This window comes from Sander lucioperca, chromosome 10 (genome assembly GCF_008315115.2).
Source record: "Sander lucioperca isolate FBNREF2018 chromosome 10, SLUC_FBN_1.2, whole genome shotgun sequence".
Lineage (NCBI taxonomy): Eukaryota > Metazoa > Chordata > Actinopteri > Perciformes > Percidae > Sander > Sander lucioperca.
The window spans coordinates 14,437,679-14,452,131 of NC_050182.1; the positions used below are offsets into that span (position 1 = coordinate 14,437,679).

General features: G+C 39.7%; 1 protein-coding gene across 5 annotated transcripts in view; it reads left to right on the forward strand.

The window, feature by feature from the left end:
* Nucleotides 1-6,486: 6,486 nt before the first annotated feature.
* The window catches only part of LOC116036134 (lamin-A), a 40,557-nt gene continuing 32,590 nt past the window's right edge, over nucleotides 6,487-14,453 (forward strand). The window contains exons 1-3 of one of the 5 annotated variants that reach the window (XM_031279619.2): nucleotides 6,509-6,693; nucleotides 12,438-12,564; nucleotides 14,444-14,453. The exon at nucleotides 14,444-14,453 is cut by the window's right edge and continues 370 nt beyond it. The gene's annotated coding sequence lies outside the window, so the exon portion shown is untranslated. Of the gene's footprint in view, nucleotides 6,694-11,635; nucleotides 11,910-12,434; nucleotides 12,565-12,606; nucleotides 12,750-14,443 lie in introns of those variants that run through there. The other 4 variants (XM_031279618.2, XM_031279621.2, XM_031279622.2 and 1 more) reach the window with 4 other exon arrangements.

A 14,453-nucleotide genomic window follows, 5' to 3' on the forward strand; every position in this document is an offset into this window, starting at 1 on the left:
GAAAAGCCCTCGCACATTTCCCGTTAAAAAAAAAACAAAAACAAGGGTTTTGCAGCAGCCCCGGTGAACAAAGAACCGTTTGTTTCGCTTATAGACTCCCCAAGATGTCCTCGACAGAAACCACGCCTGACGGCATGGTTGTAGTAGGCTACTACACAAAGACTCAAACTGCAGCAATGATAATAATAATCATAATACTATTAATAAAATATACTGATATTTTTTAGGTTTCAAACAGGTAGCAAAGTACCTGCAACTTCCATTAATTGTCATTCAAATCTGGAAATGTAGCCTACATTTATCTAAAATACATAAATAAGATCAGAAGGAAATATAGTGGGTTTTTTTAAAATCTGAAATAGGCATACTGATTTTGACTTTTTAATTAATTACACGTGGGTCACCACCATGAATAAAGCTTTGAGGAAACATCGGACCTGGCATATATAAATTGCCACACAGTGCTGAGCAAAAGATGATGTCCATGTTTTCAGCTTCCTTAAAGTGTCAGTCTAACTCAAGCTTAGCCTGTCGTTACCATCTGTGCATATGCATGAAGGGATGTACAGTGAGCATGTGTTGCGTAAGGCTACCTGAATGACAAGGTGAACTCTGAGGATGTTTGAGAAAACATAAGATGCTCCACTGCTTTACTATTTGTTAGTTTTTATGTCTCCACCCAACCAGAAAATACATATCTTTACACATCCTACATGTGTTTAGGGAAACACTGAACTTTATATTCACTGATATCTAAATTGCTGTTAGATGAAATGTCTGTGAAATCTCTTGATGTGTTTGCTTTGTGATCCCAAGGGAGTTGTTTAATTCACTCTGTAGATAACTTGTGCATTTTAACCCCTTCATTAAATTCAATATATTATTCCCCATCATATGTGGTGTTTTCCTACACTGTAACTGTGTTACAACTATAATGACAAAACACACACAGTCTTCCATTTTGGCTTATATGACAGACTGAGCATGGCATGTGAGATTCAGTATGAATATTTTAGCATTTCTTGTGAGAAGGCCTTCTGCCTTTTAATAACACAGAATGGAGCAACAATTCAATCACAAATCAAACACCAGGTTCTGAAAATAGAAACGTGATAAAATGGTACCAGAAAGATAGAGCAAGTGTATTTCCATGCATAATCACAGTCTAGACGCACTCTCTGGGTGCCAGTCAGAAAGGGGTTCGTTCCCTAAGGGTGTGTTGCAGAAGAGAACTCACCGGGAGACTCCTGGTATGAGTCCAGGATTAAAACATCCCCACTCCACCCAATAACATGGATACAAAACAGCAGCAGGAGGAGAACAGGATTGCGTGATGCATAAAGGACCAGAGGGTGGGCTCAGGAGGTCTGCCCTCAATCCCCCCACCCCACCCAGTGGAGAGGCATGAGGATTGGGTGAGAGCGTGGTTGGGATGGGGACAAGCCACCCATAAGGGCCAGCCTCTCAGTGGTGCACTGAGTATGCCAGTGTGTCCAAGAGGCCGTCTGGATTTCCATTAAACGGGGTCCGGTGGGAGTCCAGAGCCCCAATCAATAAAAAGCATGGATCTGGGATAGTGTTTTTCACCCTTCGACACACCCCTCTCTGCTTGGATGTGTGAGTGTGGTGATAGGTGATGCTGTTGTACCACATAACTTTTGTGACCCTGAACTAAACCGTCTCTGTGCTCTGAATGGACCACAGCAGGTCTGGTTTCCATTCAGACCTCGCTGTCTATAGCTGTGGGCTACAATTGTCATTTGCACACTTGTGTGCATGTGTGTGTTAGCTGCGGGATACTTGTGAAACGCAGAGGGCTGAGGTCATGTTACTTGTACATAAAAAACCCTCAATGATCTTGACCATCTGCTCGTCACAGTAGTGCTTTCTCTTTTTTTTTTCCCTCGTTGAAAGGCTGAGTGGCATCTTTGGGGAGATGCTGTGGTTTACTGTGCCGCAGAGACACATACCAACCTCTTTGTCCAAGAGCCCATGCAAATATCGCTTTCACCTATGGACAGTATTTGTCTCTCTCAAAGAGGACAGGCTTAATCGTCTGTACAGACATGGCTAAAAATCCCTAAAGGACATCCCTTTGACTTCCATGGCCAGATGTCCTTTTCAAGACTTTTCTGGTGCCCCGCTGTCACTTGAATGAGGCTTCTGCGAGCACAAAGGGACATGTTGGCTAAGCACCACGTGCTGATGCCATAGTGAGCGACTCTCGGGGATGATGTAAGACCTCATGCAAATGATAGCACATCTTGTGCTCATATTCTGACGAGAGCCCTGAAGTGGATCAGCTGACCAGATAGAAGATTAAATCCAGAGGCCACTTTTTGTGTGGGGTTTTCCCTCCTCTATTTTTTTTCTACTTTTATTTGTTTGTTTATTTGTGTTTGTTTTTATTTGTTGTATCCTTTCCCCACTGTTAAGAGAACAGGCTAGGGCAGCAGCAACACAAGTATTTACAGACAGACGGCACATAATGATGATACAATCAAACAAAAGAACAAGCAAACAATAGTTTAATAAAAGAGAGATAAAGGGGGTTAGGAGAGGTGGTGGTGGTACAATACAATTAAAATGCAAAAACCTTATCATACTTGAAGCAACTGAGTGTTTCTTTATGATTTTTTTTTTCTCTCCAGGTTGAGTATCATGCAGGGAGCCAGATAATGAGGCCTTTTGGTCCCAAACTCTGTTCCATCTCTGGGGTAAGTCAGCAAAAATCACCACACTAAGCTCCAGTTTTAAAACCAAAACAAACTGAAGCTCAATGTGTATGGTATGCTCACAGATTTAAAACTGTTATTGCTATTGGGTATGCTTATTCACTTTTTACAATGCTTTGGGATTTTTTAGAAAATGGTTTGTCTGTGTGAGTGAGACAGCTAAAAGTGTTGTTGTATCACCAACTTTGGCTGTTTTTTTTAGGGCTACAATGATTACACTACAGCGATTATTTTCATCATGTATTCATCTTAGTTTTTTTTCTTCAAATTAGTCAATACATATCAATTTTAGTCTATAAATGGTGAAAAATAGTGATAAATGCTAATCACAGTTTCCCAGAGCCCAAGGGGACATGTTTAAATTTCTTGTTTTGTCCAGAACGCAAAGATGTTCAATTTCAAAATGATGAAACAGAAAAAAACAGCAAACTCTCACAAGTACAGCCACTCCTCACCTGCTGTGAAATACTCACATGCATATAAAGCTGTACACACACACACACACACACACACGCACGCACACACACACACACACACACACACACACACACACACACACACACACACACACACACACACACACCCTCTAACAACAAACATGCACTGGGATGTTGTGATTGGGAGTGCTGGTGTCAGCTGGGAATATGAGTCAGGTAGTATGACTTCATTGCTTTTTACAGGGTATTAGGTCATCTCTTTCACTCTCTGCCCCTCCTCCTCCTCTCCCCGTCTCTCTAATCACATTGATGCTGTACAGCAGTGACACGCCTAGTGATGAGTAAGGCTCACCTCACCGATTGCTTCCCGTATGGTGGTGATCTCACACGCGTCACACAAAGCTTTGAACTCAAGAGTCCTGCTTGGTCGTCGCTTTAATCTTGGCATTCTTTTCTCATTTACAAACAACATGTCAGTCAATTGATTTGGATGTTGCTTTTACTGTACAGAATGAAAGATTGCATTTTTTTTTTAATCTGCTAAAGGATTAGGTCACAGGGTCTGTATCACACTGTAAAAGGACTCATTGGGTCACATTTGAATTAAGGAGAAGTTGCCACTGAATTATGATGGCTTGTTAGAAACCAACTCGACACCTGATTACTCATGATGTAACTTTTATGCACTTTAAGATTTAAGTTTTTTTCATATCAGATAAAAGATCAAATGCGTCGATTAGCTGAAGTAGATAAGCTTTAGAACCATTAATGTCATTGTCACACATTTATCATCAGAGATGGAAAGTAACTAAATACATTTACTCAAGTGTATATACTTCAGTACAATTCTGAGGTATTTGTATTTTCATTTAATTCTTCTTTGGTATTTCTACTTTCACTGACTGTACTTGCTTCTTCCACCACTGCTTAGCACTTTAACTCCGATACCTTTCTGAGGGAGGTTTGGTGCTTTATTCTCCACTACATTTATCTGATGGCTATATTTAACAGTTACTTTGCAGATTAAGATTTGAAATTAAATTTGATTAATTAAATCTAATTGAATTCATTGTTATCAATTTAACTGTCCAATAGTATATAAAGGAAAACAAGGGTTGTTTTGGGTTGTTTTTAATGCTTTGTGATGAAGCCAGAGACAATTTTGTACAGTACATGTACAAGAAAAAGGTCTTTAAAAGTCATATGTAATGAGTTACAGCTTATAGGCACATATATGTTGTCAATTTCTTCCAGTATTTTTCGTATTAATCAGATCTAAGTTTTAAGGTAAAGGTCAGTTTCTCCATACCGTTTATTTCATTTACAATTGCACTCCATTCGTCCTTGTAGTATTTTAAAGAGATATTTATCTTGAGCCATGACTTCGTCTGGGATTTTGCCCAGGTATAATGTGACAAATGAGAAATCAATTTCTTCCATTATTTCTTGAGTGATATCTTGCCAATAAGAGAAACATAAAGGGCAAGCCCAGAAAATATGAAAATGGTCAGACATTTTTAACCACACTGCCTCCACCATTCATCCTACCCCTGATAGCCCCTTTGAATAAACTGAACTAAAGTAAATTCAATTAAAATCAGCTAACTAAATAAATAAAAGTAGCTCCAGCTTGACCAGCTAAAACATAAAAATGCTGATAAATATATATAAAATATATATGATAACGTAACACTCTGAAAGGGTCAATTCAACATAATGAGAACTTTTACGTTGTATACTGGTGCCTTGGCCGATGGTACTTTTAATTTTGAATGTGGCACTTTTGTTTGTATTTGAATATGATGGTGTTGCTACTTTTATTTAATGATCTAAGTACTTCTTCCACAACTGTATTTCATTCAGAGATTGGTCTTTTTGAATACACAACTATTATTATTACTACCACAATGTCAGAATCATATACTGTTGTGGTTCTTAAGGTACTTTTGGTGGGTTTGGTCATCCTAACAGGACACTTTAAAAAGGTGCAGTTTTGTACAAAAGCATCAACATATGAACATCTTTGTTAGTTGGGTTATGCAATCATTTCAGCGTTACAGATGACAAACTAATACTGCCCAGAAGGTCTGTACCTTCTTTTTAGGCTACAATCACAGCACATTCTCAGGCCTTGTTTTCTCAGCAATCACCCTGCCTCCAAGTGACCCACAGTCCTGTTCCATAATTTATGAACATTATGAATGTAAACAAACCATTTACAGCTCAGTAACATAGGTCATGAAAAAATCATGTTCAGCTGTTACATAATGATAAGCAGATCTGCGAAAAAGCTCTGTAAAATATCGCCAGCAGCACACTTTAGTTGTTTTTAATTTGTTGTTTTTCTGTTTGCGTTTAGAATGAGTTTGGGATTGCAGGGACTTGAACTGACTACAATATTGAACTGGGCCATCTGTACAGCTTGATAGTGGCAGTTATGCTGGTATAGTTGCCTTGAGGAATAGTAGTTTGGTGCTTCCTGGCTGCTGGTTTAATTAAATTATCAATTCATGTGAAATCCAACACAGGTCAGTATATCAGTCATTACCAAAGTGGGGTTCATGGAGTCACAGGGGGCCCCAAGAGCTCCTCGGGGGGGGGGGGGGGGGGCCCTGAACAAAATGAATACCACTGTTATTGTAGGCTACTCACTTCAAGGTGATGACAGCCAGGTGTATTGATAATGTTGTGATAACAGGTATCTGAATTGGGATGTGAAAAAAAAAAGTTTCCTCTAGCAAAGAAGACTAAAATTAGGATCTGTGGCAAATTTGCTCAGATTTCTGTAAACCTGAGATTACTATATAGTGTTAGTTAGTTAGTTAGTTAGTTAGTTAGTTTATGTCATGCCAAACATCTGGCCCATCCCACCTGGGATTACAAGACATACAATTACATTACAATTTTAGAAAACATCATGTATCATCAGGTCATAGGCTACATATACAAAGAAACAAAAGAGCAAAACATAAATAGCCTAAATAAATTACCACATTATAAAGTACTATGGTGTTTTAAATAAAAAAAGAACTGCTACATACAGTAGCTATACATGTGTATCCTGGTAGAGACCTTTATTTCAATTTCAATTGTTTCATATGTGAACAGCCAACTCTATCTTTGTGCATCATCCATATTTACAAAATCATATCAATATCTTTTATATAGCTATTATTTCTACAAATTTCACCTGCCCTTACTGAAAATCCCCACCAGCTAAACACATATTTACAATATGACGCGGACCAAAGCGTTAATTATGGTCGCCAGGTGGCGCCTATAGGCTGCACTGTAATTAGCAGAGATTGGCAGTCTAATCAAGTGTGTTGATTTGCAGGTGGCTGTCGGCTGCCTGCTCGGCTCAGAGGAGTTCCTTCACAGATTTGTTCAAAGAAAAACCGGCCCAGGGGATGATATCATGATGAACTCGACTGTCGACATTTTGAAAGGTCAACAGTGACCGTGGAAAGGAGGGGACGTGTTTTTAAACGACTGAAGAAAAGCGTTTCCAAAGAGACACGGTAAGACTGATGAGTCAATATATGTCGCAGTGTAAACAGCTGCAAGCTGGTAGGCTATGTTGTGCTTCGGGGTCTTATTTTTTTTAAAGGAGACGAGCAGACAGGGTGTTGAACTAACTCGTGAACTCAGTGACCGACGTTGAGAGTTATATAGCATACGTTTCCATTCAGTGTGTCAGCCAGTGGATGGCGCTTAGTATCTCAAGTATCTTCCCTGTGCTTGTGAATGACTTGAGGTGAAAGACACACAGCAGGGCAGACAGGGGGCGCCAGAGAGGCGCAGTGGGAGAAAGCTGCAGCATCATTCATGAGGAGGGGAGCATAGAGGATGGACCCCCAGTGGTGGAAGAAGTATTCAGATCCGATTACTTAAGTAAAAATACTAATACCACACGGTACAAATACTCTGTTACCAGTAAAAGTTCGGCATTGAAATTGTTACGTAAGTAAAAGTATGTAAGTATCATCAGGGAAATGTACTTTTTTTAAAGTAAAAGTACTCAATGCAGAAAAATCCTCACATTTTAGAAACTGGAAACCATCCAAACAGTTATGTCAGTCAACTAAGTGTTTAATTGTCTAATCATTTTAGGTAGGCCTGTATATTGTTGGGTAGTTTAATTTATAATGAAACATTGTATCTTATAAACTATTTTGATGTGCAAAAGACTTAATTTGTAAAGTAACTTGTAACTAAAGCTGTCAGATTAATGTAGTGGAGAAAAAGTACAATATTTCTCTCTGAAATGTACCTCAAATGTGTTCTTAAGTACACTACTGGAGTACATTTACTTAATTACATTCCACCACTGATGGACACCAAGTGGTAGAAGGAAAAAGTATTCAGATCCTTTACAAAAGTACTAATACCACACTAAAAATACTACATATACAAGTTCTGCATGTAAAGCCTAACTTAAGTGAAAGTATGTATCAGGAAAATGGACTTAAAGTATCAGAGTAAATGTTCCCTGTCAGTGTTTTACTATTACATATGATGTTTCTGGATTATTTTTTACAGCTGTAGATGTTTAAGGTTGTGCTAATTTAAACTTCTTTATGTACCGTTTGGTAGTTTAATCTACAGCAATGCATCTTATTATATAAGATCATATGTTTGTAGCATTTACAGCAGTCAAATGCAAACATTAATGCAGCAGTAATATTCATTCAAAAACATCATATATATATATATAATATTAAACACTGACAGGGAACATTTATACTGCACAATCAATACTTTTACTTTTGATACTTTAAGTAGGAGATAGACTTGAAAACATGTGAACCTGTCCTTTTAAGTGAAGAAATACCCTTACCTTACAGGTGCTTTACAGATGACGGACATGCTGACAATGAGACAATACAAATATAAACCGTAAAAACAACTTGTCTCTAATGCACAAAATAAAGTACATGATACATAATAAAATAAAATACATTTAAAATAAATAGATGAAAAGATTAAAATAGAAAAACAGCTTGTTCTACACATTTTAACTATACTGTTGGGTGGTTGAATCATTTGTATGTTCATTATATGTTTTGTAAAAATCTTAATCTAAAAAGTAATTGTAGCTGTCAAATAAACAGAGCGGAATAAAAAGTACTGCATTTTATCTCTGAAAGGTAATGGAGTAGAAGTATAAAGTAACATTCAGATATTTAAGTGAAGTACAAGTACTTCAGAGTTGTACGTACTGATGTAAATTAGTTACTTTCCGCCACTGATTGTGTTATTGACACAACTGGAGATACAGAGTGGATGAGACAAAAGGTGCTGGTGGAAACAGGTGGCTCCAGAGGTGAGATTGTTCACCACTGCAGCATCACACACATTTTACACCCGCAGTAGTAGGATTATTTGACCTGGGTGTGGGTATTCTGTCTCGTGTACAGTTTCCTCAATTTCCTCCTGGGACAGTTACTTCCTCATGTTGCTGATTGAAGTAACGAGACAAGCTTCTAATCCTTCCTCCATCATGGTTCCTATCTGTTTAGACGCGCGTACCCAAGAAAACATCAAAGATGAAGCAATATTTATTCCACATCTTCTCCTGCACATTATGCAAAATGATAAAAAAAGAAATGGATTTACATAGGTCACAGGCTGCAAAGCAACAAACTATTGTGATACAATATAAAAGGACAGAATATCAAAGGTATTATTTAGTTTTACTTTGAAAAGCAAAGAAAGAACAATCAGAAGTCTGAAGAACAGACTTGTGCGTTGGGAAGAGATATGGTTATTAATGATTAATGCACATTGTGTGAACAATGGTCTCCTGAACAGCAGAGATAACGGAGTGGGAGACTGCTTTACAATCGAAGCTGCTGCTGAGATACAAAGCCCACTCATGGACAGTTGACGTGTTTCTAAGTAACTGACTGTGGTGGTTTGTCAAATGAAAGATGAATGCTTCTGTGAACTGTTAAATTGTACAAATCATCCATCTTTGTTTTGCAACGTTATCTGAAAAGACATGAGATACACTGTACGTCTGTGCAGGAAATGGAAATGAAGTGATAAGGTATGAAAAAGAGGAGCTGTTGCTTAGGTTTTGAAACTGGAATGGGTGTTTATAGTAGCCTAGAGATTAGGTTACGTTCACACTGCATGTCTTAATGCTTAATTCGGATTTTTTGCTCAGATCCGATTTTTTTTTTTTTTTTCTTTGGCTGTTCACATTAGCTTTTAAAATGTGGCCTATATCAGATTCCAGTGTGAACTGTTTGCGGTTTCGAACTGACCCGCATGCGCAAAAGAATAATAACAATAACCTCAGACACAGCACGCTGTTGCACTAAAGTTAGGGAGGTTATGGAGGAAGCAAGCATTTTCGCTTTTATTTCAAAATGTTTGTGTAATGGCAGCTGTAACATTGATGAGCAGGTGCTAACCCTTCCTTTGACACTGCAGCCACGTTCTCCTGTGTCCTCGTTCTTCCATTTCGTTTGCTATTTTTTCAAAAACGGAGCGGTTACGGTATGAGCCTTCTAGTTTTGATTGAATTGAAGTATCTCCCCATACACTAATTAGGTCTAACACCTCACTCTCCCTCCATTGACTTGCTCCATCACTGTTCTCCATTTTGTAGGCCTAGTCAAGTTTTTAATTTTACTGTCTGTGTCTATAGGGCTAACTCCCGCCGGCGCATAGTTGTGACAACGTTGATGTAGATTGACGTAAAAGTTGCATCAAATCCGCCTTGGTTGTTCACACTGCGGCCGCATTGAAAAAAATCAGACCTGGGTCTGATTCAGGACCACACATGGAAGTGGTCCAAATCTGATTTGGAAAAATCTGATCTGGGCAAGATTTGAGTGTTCACACTACTTCTGAAGAAGTCTGACCTGGTCACTTGACCCCAAAAAAATGAGATTTGGGCCACTTTTGCCTGCAGTCTGAACATAGAGTCCCCTTTCACACCAAATATTCTCATGCTGACATCCTCATTTGTCAGTGCTCTTTTTTTCCCCAGGAGAGCAGCGAGTAAGTGGCTCATAATGGAGAAATAAAACCTCTAGATTGCACAATGAGCACGCCTTGTTTTTGTGCTCCCGCATGGAATGCCGTGCAGAAAAAAAGATGGAGTGAAACAGGGACAGCCAGAGATCTGACTGCAAATGCATTGTTCAGTACTTGTTTGCATGAGTTGCATCACAGTCTGTCATGCCTGCTCCTGTCCAACAACTGAAAACTTGAATGCATCGGTAGTAGTTTATTGATAGTTGCAAAGTCATGGTTTATTTTTTTGAATTTGCCACATCTCATCATTTAAAGCAGCGTCCAAGTAATCTACAAACAATTATGAACCTTTTTATTTTTTTTTAATCTTATTTCAAAAACGTTCTCTCGTTGTAATAACAGTAACAATGACAGTAATAACAGCAGAGATCCAACAGTTGGAAATACATCACAGTGCAAATTACAGGAACATTTGACAGCTGAATCGATTAGTTTACAACAACAAAAGTTGTTGGCAAAACATTAATTGGCAACTATTCTTCATAATCAATGAATCATTCTGCACTTTTGCTTTAAAAGTTAATTTTTTTTGCTGGTACCAGCTTCTTAAGTTGTGATTTTCTTTTCTTCTGCTTTTTCAGTTGTGATATAAACTGAAATCTTTGGTTTTGTTTTACAATTTTAGTTGCAGCCATATAAATATATCTTTGTCTTTTTTTGTCTGTATTGTTTGTGAACCAAGTTTTTTTTTTAGTTTTTTTTAGCCTTGTAATGTTTTGCCTTGTTAGTCCCTTCTTGTAGAAGATGCTGCTAAAATGGCAAACTGACAGTATATAAGCGTAATGAAGGCATACGATGCGTCTTCAAATGCTAATAAGCAGAGTTTTGAAAGCACAAGTTCATTATTGCAGATTTGTTCTATAATCTAGGCAACATGTCAATTATCGCGCCTTTCTGCTTCAGGGATCCAGTTTGCGTCATACCTGATTATCCCTGTTTCAACGCGATAACATTTGTGATACAATAGAATTGCGTTTGTGCACACAGACAGCACAAGAAAAGGCCAGAAGGTTTGGAGAGCTGTAGAAAAGAATGTGGAAGAGAGACGTTTGGGCTGCATTCCAGGCATTCTTGTCCTAGTGTGACTTTCATGGAAACCCAAAATGTAAAAAGAAAAAAGAAAAAAAGAGACCGAGCGAGAGAGGTAGAGAGGACATGGTGAAGAAGTGAGCTGTTTGTATAGGGCTGTGTGACTCAGAGGCAGCTTCAGAGGCTGACGGCTCCTTTCCACTGGAAGGCCACGCTGAAGCCAGGATACTCCCTTAGCCACTGGACCTGCCCCATGCCCAAAAACAGAGATACTGTCTTGCCCCTTGTTTAAACACACACACACACACACACACACACACACACACACACACACACACACACAAATAGACTAACCTCAATTTCCATGGTGAGGAGACACATACACACACAGAAAACGTCTTTTTCCCCTGCATCAGAACTTGATTGGACCTGTGACTCCATTAACTCCACCCCGAGGAAATAAATATATAAGACCAGAATCAACTTGGGTTTGAGTGTCAGACCTTTAGACTTTCAAGATGACTTGTGGGAATTATTCTATCACTCACTGGGAATATGGTGCAAAGGATTTGTGGAGTTTTCCCTCTTTGGATTCAGTGGACGAGCTTGCTGCCAGGTTATTTTTCTGCCATGGATAACAACAAAACAGCGCTTTAAGGTGATGAATGATTTCCATGTACTTTGAACTACTTTCATTACCTTGCAATGTTGTGTAATGTGTGTGCCAAGGTCATCTCTGCTCCCTTCCGAAGCGGAGAGGATTTTTTATTTGCTCTATAAAATTGAAACAGATATTCTTCCTTTATGAATTTGCTTTAGAGTTCACTGTCATAGCCGTTTTCAACCAGGAAAGTGCACTAGGAATGTATTCTTCATAGCAGCAGGGAGGAGAAGGGGGAGATCCTCACACTCACACACTTTCACCCACCTGGGAGCTGTTCAGTATCATCAGTGTCACTGCGTTTTATTGACAGACCACTTGCACCAGTCGCTGAGGACAGTCTGTCTGCGAGGGCTCTGTCTGATTGAAATGAGAAAGGAAAAGATAGGGCCAGTGCAGGGAGAGATAAAGCTCTGCAGCTGCTCTGTGTGAGTGCGTACACAGTCTGTCTAGCCTGACTCCTCCTCGCCGCCCCACCCTCCTCCGCTCTCTTGTGCTCCCGCCCTCTCTCTCCCTCTTCAGCAGTAGGTACAGTGTGCAGTGAGCGACAGCTAGGAGAGCAGTTCAGGGCACGAGCCAAAGGCGCACACACCCACTAGCAGAGAGCAAGACTGCATTATTCAACGGATCCTCTTCTCTACACTCCTCTGGGGTATGGCACACACTCACAGCAGCTCACACACACACACACACACACACACACACACACACACACACACACACACACACACACACACACACACACTCAAACCAGCAGATAAACTTCTAGAAAGGTCCTGTACTCTCACTTTTAGTCCCTTCAGCAGGCTGAAGTCAAGAGGTTCCCACACAGCCGAGGTAAGGTTCTACTCAGATTTCTGTCTCCCAGTGAGACTTTTTTTCTGTTTGTTACACTGATAGACAGTGCTGCTGTTGTGTAAATAGTGTGCTCATAATATAGTGCTTGTTGAGCTTGTTTAGTCAGCTCATAGTTTCATTTTGTCAGGGAGTGGTTTGGAAGGACTTTGTAACTTTAAAAGCTGTAGCTCATTTTACTGCCTGCTGTTATAGAAGAGTGGAACATCAGACAGCACCTTGGTAGTGCACGCCACATTTTGGAGTGTGAGTGGATGCTTCATTTATTCAAAGTTAGGCCAGAGAGTACTTGTGTGAGTGTATGGGTTTGCTCCTGTGGGCGTGTGCACGCATCATGTGCATGCATGTGTGCGCCATCCCACCCACAGGGCGTGCATGTCCTTCTGTGCACTTTAGATAATGGGGGGTGGAGGCATGGATGGCAAAGTCCACCCACTGCTGAACCAAATTGGAGTAGGCTTTCCCGCCGTTCAGTGGGAAAGGGCTGTTAGCTTGTGTGTGTGGTTAGCTGCTGAGAAATATGATTTTAAGTTTTGAAACCTGTTTAGCCACAGTTGCAGTTGATGATAACAATACTGGCACATTTATTAATATTGTTGAAGGCCTCATCCATCCATAATTGTTTTATAGAGCTCTCTGATATGGGAAAAAACATAATCCTATTGCATGTTTTTTTCCAAAGTGATTTATAGGATTTACAGATTGAAATGTTTAGTTTTCTTATTTCCCCCTCTATTTCAAATCTACCCCTGTGCTATTTTTTTCATTATTCTGTTAGCACACATCTAAAGCAGATGTATGTCTCTTCATCAGGGCATCTTGCAACTTTTCTTGATATTATGAGTCAACACTTTGGTATAACGATCTGTGCTGGTGCAAGTGGTTGTGTGCGAGATGATCACTGCAGATCACGCTGTGGAAGCAATTAAAAGCTTTCTTTTGTGTGGTGTGCCTCTATTTTACCAAAACGTCTGTGGAGAGCAGAAGGGAAGTGTTTTCATTTATTTTTGTGTCCCTGGCTACTGCTGCATGAGTGAGCCTACGGTAGGAGTTGATGTTTGTGGGAAATATGTTTGCTTAGGAGTGCACTGCATAAAGTGGCATAACTGCTCCTACAACAATTTAATGGAGCCGGAGGAGAGAATAGCAAGGCGCATGTTATGACAGTCTGTCACACTTTGCGGTGGAAATACCAGTGTGACTGAGGGTTGTTATCAGGAGCACTAAAAGCAGTAAAAGGGCAGGAAAGCTGTAGCACCTTCTTTTATAAAATAATAGGGGTTTTGTATCCAAAAGATCTGAGGTCTAAAATAACAAGAACCGAGGAAAACCAAATCACATTCCTGTGAAAGAACTCTGCATCTGCAAATTACTTTGAACCTCACACAATTGAAATACTGAAGAGGTATTAAATGATGTTTTATAGATGTGCTGACTGTGGAAAAAGGATCCTGGAATACATTATCATGCAGATCTGTGAGCAGACCCAGCATTGAAGGCGGGTTGCCCAGATAAGGATCATGGTTACGCAAGACTGGAACATTTCTTCAGAATAAACTCCGTTCAAGTTTAACGTGTGATTCAACCCGTGATTAGGTGCACTGTGTTTCTAGGCAAGGCAGCCTTGATACTGTACTTTTCATTAACTCTTCTTTCCTTGCCCTCCACCCCCACAGCCAGTTACTC